The 17,214-nt window shown below is 38.6% G+C and overlaps 1 protein-coding gene across 8 annotated transcripts in view; it reads left to right on the top strand.

The window, feature by feature from the left end:
- The window catches only part of CYRIA (CYFIP related Rac1 interactor A), a 139,361-nt gene that overhangs the window by 69,456 nt on the left and 52,691 nt on the right, over positions 1-17,214 (top strand). The window contains exon 1 of one of the 8 annotated variants that reach the window (XM_044445117.1): positions 1,572-1,588. The exons of the other annotated variants lie outside the window; for them this stretch is intronic. The gene's annotated coding sequence lies outside the window, so the exon portion shown is untranslated. Of the gene's footprint in view, positions 1-1,571; positions 1,589-17,214 lie in introns of those variants that run through there. 8 annotated transcript variants of the gene reach the window in all.

The raw sequence follows: 17,214 nt of genomic DNA on the forward strand, positions 1-17,214 counted from the left end.
GGGAATGTGTTTTTAAATAGCTTGCCTGGCAGTGCTTGTTAAACATGCTAGTGACCTCATGCTCTTTGTGTGTTACCTTTTCTGATTTGTGGTATGCATTCTAGCTTAGTTTCTAGACCTGCAATTTTTGAGTAACCTGAAATGGTCTGGAGAGATTGGACCACTTCAGTGTTCCAGTTTGCTATTCTTTATACTGGAATTTAAGAGAAGCTTCCTTTTATGTAGTCAAATATGATGGTTGGACTTCTTTGGCCATTTGCCATGTACATACACATTAATTTTGATAGGTGAATGTGCAAGGGGTCATGTCCCTAAAATTTTACTTGGCTTGAACAGTTCCTTTGTTCCAAATATGTTTCCATATGTGATAGGTATTATGCAAATGTGTTGAACACCATCATGCTTTAAAATAGTATTTATTAAAATGTTATACAAAATTGTGGTTAAAATATTTTCAAACAGCTGGTTGCAGAATACATTAGTGTGGTATTTCCTGCATTTGAAAATGCTTTTTGAATAACATGGATGAACTAATCTGGAAAAAACAGGAACAGTTTTGGTCAATTGCATTCAATGCATCTTGCATTCAATTCTAACTTATTGTTAACATTCTTAAAACACTCATTCTTGAATGCAAGTGATCCTTATGAAAAGTCTGGAATTAAAGGAAAAAAGGACAGCACCCCTGTATAAAACTCCAATTACATGCATGCTGTCAATTAGTAGTTTTTCTTTTTCATATCTTTTCATTTCCCTTGTCTGGTTTCTATCTTTCAGACACTTACATGCTTGCCATCTTGTTGACCCAATTTAAATTTGGCAGTGCTTCTTTAAAATGACCCAGTTTTTTCTATGATTTTTCCCCTCTGCTGAATTTGGGGCCATCTTATTCATCATAGTTAACGTTCTTTTGAATATTATAACATGGTAATTACTTGAACCTATAGGCTACAGTTCTGATTATCTTTAAATTTCAGAGAGTGAACTACATATATATTTTATGAGTTAAAAGCCTTGATCCAGAAATACATTGACATATTCCTGACTTCACTGCAGTCCTGGATATGGTGCTTGTTTGAAACTTTCCTCCCCTTTACCATCTTATTTCACTGTATGACAAATATAGAAAGCATTTAATTATAATTACAGTTAACGATAATGGTTTGGATCCAGGGTTTTCTTTTTGCAGATAGAAGGGCTCTTTCCTTTCATGGAAGGTTTCCAATGAAGCACAGCACTTGCATTGAAGGAATGTGGGAGGAGGCAAACCAGTGACTCTCTGTTCCCTGTGTAGCCTCCTCATTTCCCTCTGAACATTTCCATCAAAGGGTTGGGGGACCCTCTGAAACAATGGGGGAGATGTTCCTGGGGCGGCAGAGGGAGGGGGAATTGGCATTGTTTTGCTCCTCCCTTTTTCTGGCTGTGGGAACTTTTGGAATGATTTCCGCTCATGGAGTACTCCTGCTGGGCAGAGTTAAGTTATAAATCAATTGCAGTATTATCTGAACATGAATCCAGTTGATTTCAGTAGAATGTAAATTTACTTTAAGACAGTGGCCTTTGAACTCAAAGGAAGACAATTTACTTGGTGAGTCTGCCAGTACCAGTTGTTGTGTCTTTATATGTCAGACCTATCTATGATAGCATAATCTATTGGGATAAGCACTGAGGAAGTGATTTCTGGTTTGGATTAGAAGATGGCAGTGGTAGCAGGAATATTTTCCCTGTATGAATAGAACAGTTGGCAACAGCACTGTAAATTGTGCTGCTACCTACATGGTGATTGTTCTCCCCAAAGAAATACATAATATATGAACCTGCTTCTAGTAGAATGCAGCTTTTATTTTTATACATTTTCTTAATGGCTATGCATATCTTTAGATCATCATGCTATGACAGTTCAGCCTAGTGGATGTGGCATTTGAGCAAACTAACACCACATATGAATCATTAAGCCTTCCCTTGATAGAGTATTGGGCGTAATGCAAGTAGAACAGTGAAAGTGTGTGGTATATGGCAGAGCTGGGAGGAAGCTATACAGCCATCGGTTCCAACCCCCTGCTCAGTGCAGGACTCCAAGTTAAATGATCCCTCAGAGATGGCTGTCCAGCTGCATCTTGAACACCAGAGAGCCCTCAACCTCCCAGGGTAACTGGTGCCATTGTTGCATCGCTCTCACACTCAGGAAGTTCTTCCCGATATCTAGCTGGAATCTGGCTTCTTGTAACTTGAGCCCATTATTCCACTCTGGGATGATTGAGTAGAGATCCTAGCCCTCCTCAGGTGACAGCCTTTCAAGTACTTGGAAGAGTGCTATCATATTGCTCCTCAGTCTTTTCTCCATGCTAAACATGAACAGTTTTTTCAATCAATCTCTCCTAACCAATATAGTGATTAGAAGGGCCCAGGAAATTCGGCTTCTAGTCCCACCCACTCCAGCCATGAAGCTCATTGGGTGACCATCACTGACTCTCAGCCTAACCCACCTCACAGGGTTATTGTGAGGATAAAACAGAGAAGAAAATGAAGATTGTGTAAATCAGCTTTGTTTTTCTGCAGGAAAAGGGTAGGATATAATACATAAATGCAAATAAAAGCTCATTCTAGTGAATTATCCTCTTCTATAACATCTGTTGTTTGATGCTTGCATTGGCTTAGACTGGAAACATGTCATTTTAGAGATATTTCACTGATTATAAATTTGATCAATTTTAAAGTGAATAGTGATGGTCCTGTGGCAGTGTTTAGAATTATGTAGTAACCTTTTCCAATTTTTTAAGATTCTGAATGTTTTCTGTGGTTTAGTTATATCAAGGTTATACAGTCTTTGATTTTGAATCCGTCTTAAATAGGGAGATACTGCTATTATGCCTTCCAGCAAAGCCCAGTATATTTTCTTTTTAGCACATTTTCCAGAGTGAGTAAATTGTTCCCTCACAAAGTTACCTTTAAATGCAAATGTGATGGTATTATTTTAGAACTGTGTGTTTATTTTAGGTATATTTTGATACCATCCCAGTTCTCAAAAGAGATTCCAGATTAAAAAGCATGCTGTGAAAATGATGAAATAAAAAGAAATGCTTAAACACAATTTAGACACTGTACTAGTTCATGAGGATTTCTAGGTCATGGGGTAGCAATCACTTTAATACCGTGGTGTATAGATTGCTTGAATGAGCTAAGAGTGATATTGACTACTACTTCTCTTGCTTTAAGGCATCTATGAGGGTGTTGTTTTTATTTTTTGTAATCTCCTCACTAATGGGCTGGTAAGTACTGACTAATTGTTTTGCAACTACTTCCATTTTGCCAGCAGTCAAAAAAATGTAGTCCAGCATGTTAGATCGAATCAAAAGCTTTTAAAAAGGCTGCGGAGGGAAAATAATCTTTCTAACACATGATTTGGGTGGCTGTTTTGTTTTTAATTAGTATCCTTTCTTATGCTTGATAACCAATTTTAAATGGTAAAATGACTGAAACTTACTCCCTGTGGTCAAGCACTGCTAATCATTTATGATTCATGAAATCCTAAATATACACTTTATTAGGCTCTGATTTCTTTCTAAGATTATACATTTGTGATAGATGTGGCTGGTGGTAAGCCCATTTCCAAGGCATTCTTCCATTAAATGTCATTGCTGATACTTGATTGTGTGAATGTACCAGTAATTATAAAGGGCGGGAGGAAGGGGAGAGAGAGAGAGAGAGAATTCTTTCCAGCTTTGGCATATTTAAATGATAGTTTGAAACACTTCAGGGTGTTAGGATTCCTATATCTTCTTTGTACTTTCCAAAGTATTTCTGTAGTTATAGTTCTGCAGCTTTTTATGTTCTGATGAGTAGCTGCCGAAGGAGGCTTTTAAGAGAAGCAATCTGTTTTCTAGAATAGTTCTGGTTAGAAGTAGGTATTTAAGGACTGTCATGGAGTAGCTAGCTGCTAGCTGTTGAGCTAGAGTCTCTGATAGGCTATTATTTTCCGAGACTGTGAATTTGCAGTAAATGTGGCTGAATGATGAGCTGGTTTCTAAAGTATACAAGGCCTGCTGTCAACCATTTGATGAAATTTGGTGTGTAGGTACACCTGCTGTACTGTTGATGGTAAGGGTGGTTGACATGTTTAAGTGAGTGACAGAGGAATTCTTTCTTTAGTCCCTGTGTTCCTTGAACATTATATTAAGCATAGATTGACCTGCACATATAGCAAGGTTGGGATAGAAAATGTCCTTGTGAATAGTGTGAAATGTTCAGAGGAAGGCATTTCTACATGTGATGTGTTTTTCCTTGCTGAAGAAATCACCATTATCTTTTTCTTGTGGAGTTTCTTTTACAGCACTGATCCAAGCCTTCTGTGAGAGACTAAAAAGTAATCCTTGTTGAGGATATTGTAAGAACCATATTGACAACAGAGGCAAGAAATACAAAAGAAATGTGAGGAAAATGATTGGTGCATACCTTTTATTATGGAAGCATGGCATTTTTCTAGTAATGGAGCTGAATGGTGGCATATTCAGGACAGTTAAAAGGAAGTGTTCACACACTACATAGTCAAACTGTGATGAGTGGTGCCTACAAATGGAGACAGCTTTGAAAGGGGATTAGAAAAATTCATGGAAGATAATGTTATCAGTGCCTACCAGCCAAAATGACAATATTTAAAGGTTTTACTCTTAAAGGCATCCTAAACATAATTTTAAACAAATGGATACATAGAATAAATATTGCTTCCAGTATCAGAAATGGTGTGTCCCCCTGCAGTATCAGAGGAACTACACCTCTGCAGAATATAAATGGAAAGATTCCTTTGCCCTCCTTCCTTATGTGGTCTTCTGGTTGGCCATCAGAACGCTGGGCAAAAGAGGTCTTTAGTCTGGTCTGGAAGGACTGTTCTTACATTCTTCATCAGGAAGATTGGAAAGGACACCAAGCAGTGATTAAAGAATGATAAATTCTGCTGTGGGAGAAGCAGAGACAGCTACCTGGCAGTGCTTGGAAATGACTAAACAAGGTTTTTCTCTAGTAACTGACTTATTCCAAATTCTGAGCAGATCCAGAACATGCATTAACTATTACAGCATAGTGGCCTAACTAGCCACTCTCACCCCCAGGGGTGGTGATGAGAGTGTTGGACTGGGACCCTGGGATCTGGGTTCTGGTTTCCATTTGGCTATGAAGCTCACTGGGCCAGTCACAGACTTTCAGCCCAACAGGGTTGTTGTTCTGAAGAGAAACAAAGCTAGTTAAGTCATGATGGGTTTCTCTTAAAAGGAAAAAAAGATGGGATGTAAATACATTGTAATAAATGCAATATAATAAGAAATAAGACTGCACTGTGTATATGTATTCAGAGTAACTCCTACTGAGTACAGTGGGATTTACTAGTGGATAAGCATGCATATGATTGACACTTGCATTGGCAATGAGGCACCTGCTTCACTTCTTCTCTTAGGAACTGACTTATTAGGAGGCTTGAGGCAGGTCACTGTTTTGCAGCCTCCTCCTGCATTACGCGGTTAATAAATAATACTGATCTACTTTGTAGGGTGTTGCAAGGGTTATTGAGCTGAGCATGTGAAAAACTCTGAGCATTCAAATAACATTATATAAATGCTATTATACATGCTTTCATAAAATTCAGAAAAGAGATCTTAGGGTTGTGGTAGATAATGCAATACAGTAAGTAATGACAAACAAATACAGTGTATAGTGACAAACAAAGCAAATTCCAGACTAAATTTTATTAGGAAGGGATTGGAAATAAAATGTATAATGCCTTACACAAATCTTTTATGAAGCCATATCTTTTACATTTCTGTGCAAATTTCAAAAATTATCACAAAATGTTGAAGAAGAGAGAAAGTAGAATGGAATCCATCAAGTAGTTGGGGCACCTTTTGGAGCTCCTTTTCTGTGAGGAAGAAGTGATAAACTTTTGGTTTCTTTTTAAAATGGCTAAAAGGTTAAAAATATGCATGGTGGCTAGGAGGAGGAAGAGGATGTGAGAAGTTCTTTCATAATAGTATTCATCTCAGTTAAGTTAATTGGCAATAAATGCAAGGTAAAAGAGCAAAAGCATTGGGTGTTATGGCACCCAATGTGGCAATGAATTTGAAAAATACAAGTTGTTGTGCTGGCCATTCTAAATGAGGAATGCAAAATACCAGGGTAGCCCCAAGACATTTTGTTGCTTAGGTTAGAAAAGGGATGCCCCCGCCCCCTCTTCTATGTATAGAAGCTGACCAGGCTAGCAGTACTGTCATACTTTAACACTTGCAGTGGGCAAGAAAAATCCCCTGTAATTGAAGGCAGCAGGCTTGGTTAGGAGGTGCAGAACAGAGCATGTGATACTTGTAGCCAGATTGTGGCACCACATCTCTCTGCCCTCAGGCATCTGTCATCTGAGGCGGACTGTCATTCTGCCTAAAAGTAGGGCCAAGCCTTGTTGAATACCAGTTGTCTTCAAGCTCTGGCTATGAGCTTTCTAGAAACATCAGCTTGGCCACTGAAACAAGAATCCAGACTGGATGGACTTTTGACAAGACTGTTCTCATTTTTCATTCATGTACGGCACACTCACTTTTAACAAGAACTATTTGAGAGTTCACATACTACATGTTCATGGCTCAATGACTTGAGTACTGTGAGAAATGATTGCAGATATGAATGAACTGTTGCAAATTAAAATCACAGGCAAAGCTTGAATCAACTTTGTTTGGACCAAAATAGTAAATGTACTCAGCTATGAGTCAGTGAAAGATGAGAGAAGCTTGTGGGATGCTAATGTGTGAATCAGGGCTGAGGACCAGAAAAAGGAGAATGGTCATGTTGGAACTTTCAGCATATACTGTAGTTAGCTTTTAAATCTGCTCTAATCTAAAAGGATGTGTCAGCAGAATAGAAATGGAAATAAATGGATCCATGACTGAATCGATAATATGCGTTTAAATGTCTCCATCTTCAGTCATATTGGTCAGCATGTTTCCATGTGTATGCTTTTAAGCATCATTATAGCTTTAAAATGGTTGTGTCCTATGATACATTGTGAGCCTCTTGATCTCGTAGTGCTTCTTTCATTACCGGGAGTAGAACACTTTTAAATAGAAAGGCAAGAAAATTACAAGACTTCTGATCCCATGAAATGTTGCATTTTCCCTGAGGGTGCAGATCCTGAATAGTTAGCTTGAAGTAAGTACAGATGAATTGTGCTCATTGATAATAGTACGAACATGTAATTTAAAACCGGTTACTTATACATACTAAACTAAACTAAATTAAGCATACTAAATTAGACATATTAAAAAGACTTACTCTAAGAAGCCATGTGTGGGATTGTTATCTTATACATCAACATCTGTTTGAAGAACCAGTTAGTGGCTGGCTGCCAAGGTTTTATTTTAATAAGGTATATTCTTAAAGTGTGTATGTTTTGCAAGTACATGGTACGTTCTGATAACTCCAAACACATACTTTTTTTAGGCTTTGGTCTTCCTCTCCATCACTAAATTTCTTGTTTCTGAGTTTCCCTAGTAGCATCTGCTCTGTCAAATGAATAAAGAATCTAATCTTTAAGATGCCTTTACTATATTCTCTTGTTTTTCAAATGCACTGCAAGTTATGTCCCTCCTCAACTTTAAAAGTTTTATTCATGACTTTCCTTACTTTGTATGAGGGGTGGTACCCTGATGCCCTCCAGATGTTTTGGATTACAACTCTCATTGTGCATGAGATGTAGACTTATTTCTACCTGAACAGGCAGTAGCAGTATATAAAGAATATTTGGTACTGGTTTCTTGAAGTGGTCTCACCTCCAGTCTACCACTGTGTGGACAACCTTACGTTGTGGGGCCTTCTCTTTTTCACTTGCCTTGTTACATTCATTGTGACTACCCCATTCTTCCTGAAATTTCTTTCTGAAACGCAGGTGTTTTGTCACAGTGTTCTCATATTTCAAGCCCTGTCTCAGGAATCTTGTTAGAATCTTTCTTTAAGGTTCTTTCTTTCCTGCCCTTATTTTAAGTTTTAAAAAACAGGCTAAATGTCTTGTACATGTTTTTCTCCATCTTCTGCTTGTCTGTCATTTTTTTCCCTGTAGTTTCTCAGAGCATGTCTCTTTTGGGATCATGAGTCACTTTGGCTGCAGGTGGCACAGAGATTGCTTCATGAGCTGTGTGTGTGTGTGGGGGGGGGGGGATGCCAGTTCCTACATTGCATTTGTAGGCTCTACTGTGCTCATGCATACCACTCTTGGCACTTCACAGACTCCTTTCCCCCTCCTGATTTTTATTCTGTTAGGGGTTTATTTTATTTTTTTTTACCTGGGAGACTCACATGCAGTAAAATGAAGTGCTTCCCTTGAACTTCAACTGTATTTGGGTTCATACGAGTGCCTGCATATTTTTGGAGCTCAGGCCTCACCTTTCCTCATGTCTAGGTCTTTGAGTAAGATAGCCTTAGTTGTATCCGAAACCTTTCAGCTAGTATCAGAAACCTTTCAGCTATGCCAGGTGTCCTTCTAAGAAATTAGTGGTTTGTGAAGACCACATCAGTAGTGCTTGCAACCCACTTTCAAAATTTGAAATGCACCAACCAACCCAAAAGGTTAGGAGTCCTCTAATGTAAGGAACAGAATAAGTGAAACTTGTAGGCAGATCAGTCCTTGGCAGCTCAGCCGTCAAGGTTTACTGTCAGCCAGCACAGCTTAGCAATGGAGGACAGGTTCATACAACCACCTTTGTACTAGATCCTTTCTCCTCTGGCTGAGGGGTAAGCAAGGAAGGAGTAACAGATAGGGCCAGGGAGGTCATCAATGCCTCTTTGTGAGATGGAGTGGTGAGGCCACTTCTCGAGAAACCCTCTCTTGGCCTGGAAAATTTGAACAACTACAGGCCAGTAGCAAATATTCCTTTCCTGGGGAAAGTTCTACAAAGGGTGGTTGCTGGTCAACTGCAGGCACTCTTGGATGAAATTGATTGTCTGGGTCCATTTCAATCTGGGTTCGGACCTGGTTTTGGCCTAGAAATGGCTCCGATCATCCTGTATGACCAATGCCGATAGTGAGACAGAGGAAATGTAACCCTGTTGATAATGCTGGACCTCTTGGTGGCTTTTGATACCATCAAGCATGGTATCCCTCTGGAGCAGCTGGCCAAGTTGGGACAGGGACAGTGAGTTACAGTGGTTCTTTTTCTATTTGGAAGGCTGCCTCCAGAAGGTGTTCTTGAGGAATCTTGTCCAGCCCATGGGTTCTCCAGCATGGAGTTCCTCAGCAGTCTGTTCTGACACCCATTCTATTCAATATCTGCATGAAGCTGCTGAGTGGGATCGCCTGGAGTTTTAGAGTGCATTGCCATCAGTAAGCTGATGAGACACAGCTCTATTTCTCCTTTTCATCAGGGTGGCTGTGGGTGTGCTAAAATGGACTAGATGAGAGCTAACAAAATGAAACTCAATCCAGACAAGACGGAGATGCTGTTAGTGGGTGATTATTTTGACCAGCTGGGGGTGTTCAACATGTTCTAGATGGGATTGCACTCCCCCGAAGGAGTAGGTTTGTAGCTTGGGGGTGTGGTCTTTGATTCTTCTTTGTCACTTGAGGCTTAGGTGGCATCAGTGGCTCGGAGTGTCTTCTACCAGCTTCAGCTGGTGGCCCACCTGCACCCCTACCTGGACAGGGATACTCTGGCTTCGGTGATCTGTGCTCTAGTAATCCATAAATTAGATTACTGCTGTGTACTCTACATAAGGCTGCCCTTGAAGTTGGTTCAGAAGCTGCAGCTGGTGCAGAATGTGCCAGCCAGGTTAATAACTTGGATCTGGAGTCTGAGCATATAAGACCAGTTCTGGTCTACCTTCATTGGCTGCCTGTATGCTTCCAATGCCAATTCAAGGTGCTGATCTTAACCTATAAAGCCCTACAGGGCTTGGGACAGCAATACTTGTCAGAAAGTGTCTCCCAACCCCAGTCTTCCTGGCCACTATACTCAACATCTGGAGCCTTCCTCCATGAGCCCACCCCTTGAGAGGTTTGGAGGGTGGTGAGTAGGGGAAGGAGCTTTTCTGTGGTGGCCTCCCATCTATAGAACAGCCTCTCTGCTGGGGCCTTCACCATCTTTTTGGTGCCAGGTGAAGACAGCCATCTTTGCAGAGGCCTTTAATAACCTCTCTGGTCATTCAGAAGCCAGGCATGAGTATCTAGGTGCCTTTCATTTATTCTTGGCTTGGCCTTTCTATTTTCTTTTATGGTCTTTTTAAATGTAATTTATGCAATTTTAAATTAACTTTTAATTTTTGACAATGTTTTATCTTTTGTATTTTATTGTTTTTATATTTTCTTGTAAACTGCCCAGAGAACTTTAGCTATGGGTGGTATAGTAAATAAATAAATAACTGGAATTCTCCCTTCCTCATATTCTATATTATAATTTATACATAAGCAATCCTGTTGACTCACTCAGTTTCTCATGAGATTAGGTTGGCACTGTCATTATATTCTTTCAGACAACCAGCTAAAGACATTCTTGTTTCACAGGCACTTTGACCAGGGAATCTGTTCGTGATTTTAAAGGCATCATATTATTGTTGCTGCCATTTTATATTTTTGATATTTTTATAATTTTATGGATTATGTGTAATTACTTTTTTGCATTATTGGTTGCTTTGATTAGTTTGATGTTGCACTTTCTCATTTGATTTCATAATTGGGTTATCTTATTTATTGTATATAATTGTTATTACCGTTTACTTACCTTGGTTATTATTGATTTTATTGTTATTACTGTTTTTATTTCATTTTTTTATTTTATTGTATTGTTGTATTGATTATATTGTAAACCACCCAGATAGCCTTATGGCTAATTGGGCAACAGGACATTGTTTTTGTGTAGGTACTTTGTGACAAGGTGTATATTGCTTCCTGCTCACTTATTATTTACTTAAAGTTTAGTAGAAGTCCTTATCTTTTTTTGCTGTGTTCTTTGGTGATGGACCTGGAAAGGAATTTTACCAAGCTTTTGAACTGATTCAAGCCACATGTGGGTTGTGGGTTTTAACCTCCCTGATAGCAAAGTAATTTTCTGACATGCATGTCATTTCATTGGTTAGTTAGCTGAAGGGATGGTGTTTCACTAGTCATAATGGTATGCCTGGCACTTAGCGTTAGACAGAGGCCATCGTTCAGGAGGGAGGAGGCATGGATTTTCCAAATTCCATGAAGGGATCTCTAACGGTCGTTGGGGAGTTTGTCCATGGAGGATAGGCTGCCATGGGAACTGTCTGCTAGCTGCTCCCAGGCTGCCCTGTCTACTTTATTTAGTTGGTGGGCTCTTCAACGCACAGTAGCCAGGCAGCATTGCAGTGATCCTGTAAGCAATACAATTATGGCCAGTTTCTAGCCCAATTCGCTGGATGTGTGACATCCTTTTTCTACCTCTGGGTCCATACTGCGCACACAGCATGCATTCAGAAGCTTCCTTTGGATCACATTCAATCTAACTGCATGATTTTTTTTGCCACTGTTCAAATGCTAGAGTGTACTTTTTCTAACAAGGAGATTAATCTCTGTGATAGTAACAAATCTCCTGTAAAGCAGCCCCAGATTTAATGCTGCAGAGCCCTAATTGTATGAATAATACTGCATGAATAATTAGTAGAAATAATTCCCCACATAGTTATTAACTGTTGAACAGACTTGAAGAGTAGATGCAAGAATTCACAAAAAGCTGGTTGGCAGATACTGCCTAATATCCAAACAGAGGTGGGGGAGAGCTTCGATTCCTTAGGGGAGATTGGCAAAAAGTGGTGGTTCTTTTGTTATGGGCCATAAATAACTAATACACTTGCGAACTTGTGTAGGTTGGTTGTTATGTGGGAATTGGTACATTAAAATCTCAGCAATGGAAACTCCAGGAAGCTTAAAACCTTAGAATTGTTCAGGTGTAGGCTTTAGTTCCTTCTCAAGTGGATTCTTGTCATCTGTTGTTTTATATAAACTTAAAATGATGGGGAAATTTGTAACTTTTTAGTTGTTGTACTAATTTCATAAGTATGTCAAATACTTCCTATGTTCAGATGTTCTTCATATTTTTACTCCTATCAGTATACTTTTGTGATACGAAGATTGTGTTTACCTTAACACTAATTTCATTAGTTTGTGCTTGAACATCTTTTTGCCAGAGGTATGGGGAAGCTATCCAGTTGTAAGTTCAGTTTCTCTCTTCAGGTTGCATTTAACTTGTTCCAGCACTGTGATCCTTACTTACCTTTATTTCAGTGCCATATTTTTGTTGTCTCCCACTCCTAACCTTAATCCTCCTGCTTCATTTCTCTTTTTGCCAAATGGCTACCCCCCACACACCCCAGCAGGTTTTCCCTTGCAGGTTAGATTAGAAGCTTTGGGTGCTGGGGGAACATTTGGAGGGCAAATGGCACAGGAGGCATAAGGAGTTAAGTCTGCTTTACCAATCGTTTGCACACTAGATATTTTGCACTACAACTCCTAGTATTCCTGATCATACTAGTTTGGGCAGTAACTGATGTCAGGATCCCAACCACCTGGAAGGCACCAGACTTGCTTTCTTCAGTGATCTAAGCTCACATGCAGAACATCATGTCCACAGATCTGCATTAGTTTGGCTGTCACTTTAGTAGTTATCCAACTCTTAATTTGCCCTGAAAATGACATCAGTCAGTCCAGTTGTTTGCTTTTTGAGTTGCTACCAGATGAAACTTTTATCTTGCTTCAAACATGGAATTTTACTGGGGCAGGAGGAGGGGGCAGGGAGCCAGGCAGGCAAGAACACCTTCTCTTTGTAACTCTCCTGTGTTTTCCATGTTTGCCCATTGTTTTTCTTTCCACAATGAAACAGGAAAAGACAAAATTGGTGTGCATTGCTGTTTAATTGGTAGCACTGAATTTAGATGCTGAATTTTTCTTGCTGCTTTTCAAATACTTTCACATTTGTTTTGTTATTGGTTTTAACATTGGTTGGATTGTTCACTTTGAGACCTTTGCGTACAGGCACCTCATATTTTGAAATAAAAATTAACAATAATAAGCAGCACTAGGTATCCTCTTCTTAAATCACCTTGGTTTGCTTATGTATTACCCACCTCCCTTGCAGATTCTCATTGCTTATGATGTTTTATTAGGGACTTCTTGCTTCCATGTAGGTTCACCCAGGATTTAAGATCAGTGGAAGAGGCCCTGTCCTTGGTGCCATTGCAGCAGAATTGGTAGTGTGCGCAAAGAACAAAACTTCGTATGGGTGATATTGTGACCCTGGAATGCCCAGCCTTCCCTTCAAATCAGTCAGACTCTAAGTATTTTATTAGAAGAACATGATATAAAAGTCGGTTACGATGTCCATCTGTCTGTGGGTGACTCGCAACTCCACTTCTCATTTTCACCAGCTAGTTCCAGGGATCCTGTGGAAACTGTTGAATGATAGGTCCAGGCAGGTTGAACAACATGAGGTATAATCAAGACGAAGTATTTCCCATGCTCTTGCTTTTGCTGTCTCAGAGACAGCAACAAGAAGAGACTTTTAAAAATCATGGTGACTAGGGTAGCCACTTATGAATCATCAAAAAATAGAAAATGCTTGGCCAAAAAAAAGAGGACAAAAGAAGAGTTTGGCATAATATTTGCATATACTGTTTTATCTGTAGAGGTGCAATGTAGAAATTTCAAGCCTGAAATCTGCCCACCAATTCTGTTAAGTGCCATGCACGTTTATGGCATTATTTAAATAAAAGTCATACTTGGGTGCATTCGATAATGGAAATAACAGGATCAAACTGTCTTTGTGGATGTGTTGGGTATTCTGGAAGTGTATGAAATCAGTTTGTGAATATATTTGTAGGATGCTTGTGTTCATTGGAAGGTGCTGTCAGCTATGAATCCACCAAACAGAGCATTTGAGGCCATCACCTCTCTGAAATACCAGTCCTCGCACAGTTGAACATAATGATAGCTTTCTAGTTAAATATTCAGCTGTTCTTCTGGTTGTGTTAAGCTATCTTTTTTCTGAACAAAAGCAACATTTAGCAGATTGGTAGTGGGAGGCAGATGCTGAAACATTATAGGACATCTGTAGAAATCTATGGAATTTAAGTAGCAGATTATGCAAGTATGTCTTTTAATTGTTGTTTCATTGCAGTCTGTCAGTACATCTGTTTGGAAGAACAAGATGTATCTCCCAATGATAAAGCTGAGATCACACTTTCACAATAATGAATTTAAAGGAAAGTAAATGCCTGTAACATGTGTCACTTGTTTTTAAAGGCATTTTTTGTCTTAAAGATTTATTAGGGAGCCAATGTGCAGAAATCTATTGCAGAGTTCATTTTGAAAGTAGTAGAGTTACTTGTTTTTCTTTCAGGATGTGTGCATTCTCACCAAGGTGAGAAAGGGTGACTTGCATGGTTTTTAATTCATGTGCCTGAACTGAGCCGTCGTTGGAGCTGCACTGACTTCCTTCAGCTTTTTGCCCATAAAAGGAGAAAAACAATACCATGTGACTTCTATCGTGGAAAAAAAAAATCACACGATCAAAACACTGTCTTATTTCAAAAGGCTTGATCTTGGTATTTAGGCCAGGATTTGCAATTTAATTTCTCTGTAATTAACCTTAATAGTTCCTGAGCAGTAGGGGATGCATTTCTCTCAGGTTTGTCTCTGGTTTTATTACTGGGAAGTCATTTTTAATACCTTCTTGCTATTTGTAGTAAAATAATGTCTATTAGCTTTGTCTCTCTTTGATGTAAGCTTTCAGTTGTAACACTCAGGATGGCTGCATTTGTGTTCAAATATGAATAAAACTGACACAAACACAACTCAGAAATAAAATTTAAACATTTAAGCACTTCTTCAGCCTTACATTCATTGCAATTCCAACTTTTTTTTTGCACATTTTTTATTAAGATTTTAAACTAAAAACTAAAAAAAAATCAATCATCATATACATCGGACGTACTGGGTCAGCCCCCTATAACATATCTTTTAAACATTCTATAATCATATTCAAATTGATTTATAAAAATTTAAAGACATCTTTAAATCTAAGCCAAGTCCCGTTTCTCCAGGCACTCGTAAAAAAGGTCCCAAGTTTGATAGAATCAGTATCTTCTTTCTGCTTCAATAATAGAGTCAATCTGTCCATTTCTGCAGTCCAGAATTTTTTTTAAAATCAGTTCCTCAGTGGGTAGTTCCTCACTCTTCCAGTACTGAGCAAGCGCAATCCTCACTGCTGTGATTAAATGTAGTATCAAATACATTTCTTGTTTGGTAATATTTTCTGGTACAATACCTAACAAGAAAATTTCAAGTTTAAAAGCTAAGTGTTTTTGTAGCGTTTTCTCAAGCCATTTATGTATTTTAATCCAGTACTTTTTCACATATTCACAAGTCTACCACATATGGTAAAAAGTACCCACATCATGTTTACATTTCCAACATCTGTTTGACATATTTGGCAACATTTTAGCTAACTGATTTGGCGACAAATACCATCTATAAAACATTTTAGATAAATTCTCTTTATACGAAGTTGCTAAAGTTACCTTAATATTTCTCTCCCATAACTTTTGTCACTTTTCTAATTCAATATTATATCCAACATTTTGTGCTCATGTTATCATAGTTTCCTTAACCTGTTCCCCTTCCATTTTCCTGTCAAGTAGGAACTCATAAATTCTTTTAATCATTTTCTCATCTGTTTTTAACATCACTTGATCAAAGGCTGTTAGGTCTTTATAAAACCCCCATATTTTACAATCTTTAGCATATCTTGATTGCATCTGCACCTTATACCACCACGAGATATTGAGTCCCTGTTCTTGTATTTCTTGATCTAGGTTCAGGCCTCCATCCTTACTCAAAATATCATCATATCTTACGATCCCCTCAAAATTCAATACATTTGGATACACAAAAGCTTCCATAGGTAAAAGCCGTCTTGGTAACTTATTATACAATTTTGACTTTAACTTTTCCCACACTGACATTAATGATCTTCTAATAAAGTGACTTTAAAAAGTCCCATGAGACTTAACCTTCTCATAACACATATAAGCCTGCCAACCCATTTGCAAATCATGTCCTTCAAGATACAAAATTATCTTATTTCGCAAGGTTATCCATTCTTTTAGCCAAGTTAAAATAGACGCTTGATAGTACAACATCCAGTCCGGTAAACCAAAACCCCCATTCTTTTTGGTTTCCTGAAGCATTTTCAGTTTAATCCTTGCTTTCTTTTTTCTCCAAATAAATCTCGAAATTTGAAAATTTAAATCCTCAAAGAAAATTTTATCAATTTTTATGGGAATCATTTGGAACAAAAACAAAAGTTTTGGTAGCATATTCATTTTAACCAGTGCAATTCTTCCCATCAAAGACAGTTGTAAATTGGCCCATCTTTCCAGATCACCTTTAATATCTTTCAATAATTTATCGTATGCACTTCCAACTTTTTGTTGCAAAAACTTTGTTGCAAAAACTTGTCTACATAAATAAAACATACTATTAGCATGTTTGAAAATGTTCTTAAACATGGCAACAATTTCAGCACTTCTTTGCTGAATTCCCTTATTGATCAATAATCTTGAGTAACCTTTGTTCTTGGGAGATGATCCTAATGAGGAAGTATAATTCAGAGTTCACTAATTTAATCCTTCGCTGTTGTGGAGACTCTGTAATGCCATGGGGGTGAGGGGAATCCATTTCTTTGCCTGCTAGCATATGCATCTGAGTCACAGGGGCAATCTGACCTGAAGGTTGAGTGGAATAAAAGGTTTGTAGCACATCTTCCTCCCTGTACCCAGAGAGAGAGATTCATATGGGTGGATTTCAACATCAAGAAGCACACCCTCACCTGCAGCCTAGAATTCTACTGTATAATATATAGAATGAACTTAATACAAGTCACATTCTAGCTAGCAGACCACCTGAGATTTCAGTGTCAGCTCGTGCTAGTTAAAAGTCTCTGGATGCTTGTTCCCTCTGTTTCCCTTATGGCAATATCACCATATGATGTCACAGTCAGAGAGAAGTTGGGTGGTAAGACTGAGAATCCCATGTTTGATCATGAAGGGGTCTTTTGCTTACAGTGTTCAGCATTTCAACATGATAAGGAAGGGTTAGGATTAGTCTAATGCAGGGGTCTCAAACTCAACTTATCTGGGGGCCGCTGGAAGTAGAGTCTGGGTAAGGCTGGGCCACAT

The sequence above is a fragment of the Varanus komodoensis genome, unplaced genomic scaffold, assembly GCF_004798865.1.
Source record: "Varanus komodoensis strain SLA01 unplaced genomic scaffold, ASM479886v1 scaffold47, whole genome shotgun sequence".
In the NCBI taxonomy this organism is placed as follows: Eukaryota; Metazoa; Chordata; class Lepidosauria; order Squamata; family Varanidae; genus Varanus; species Varanus komodoensis.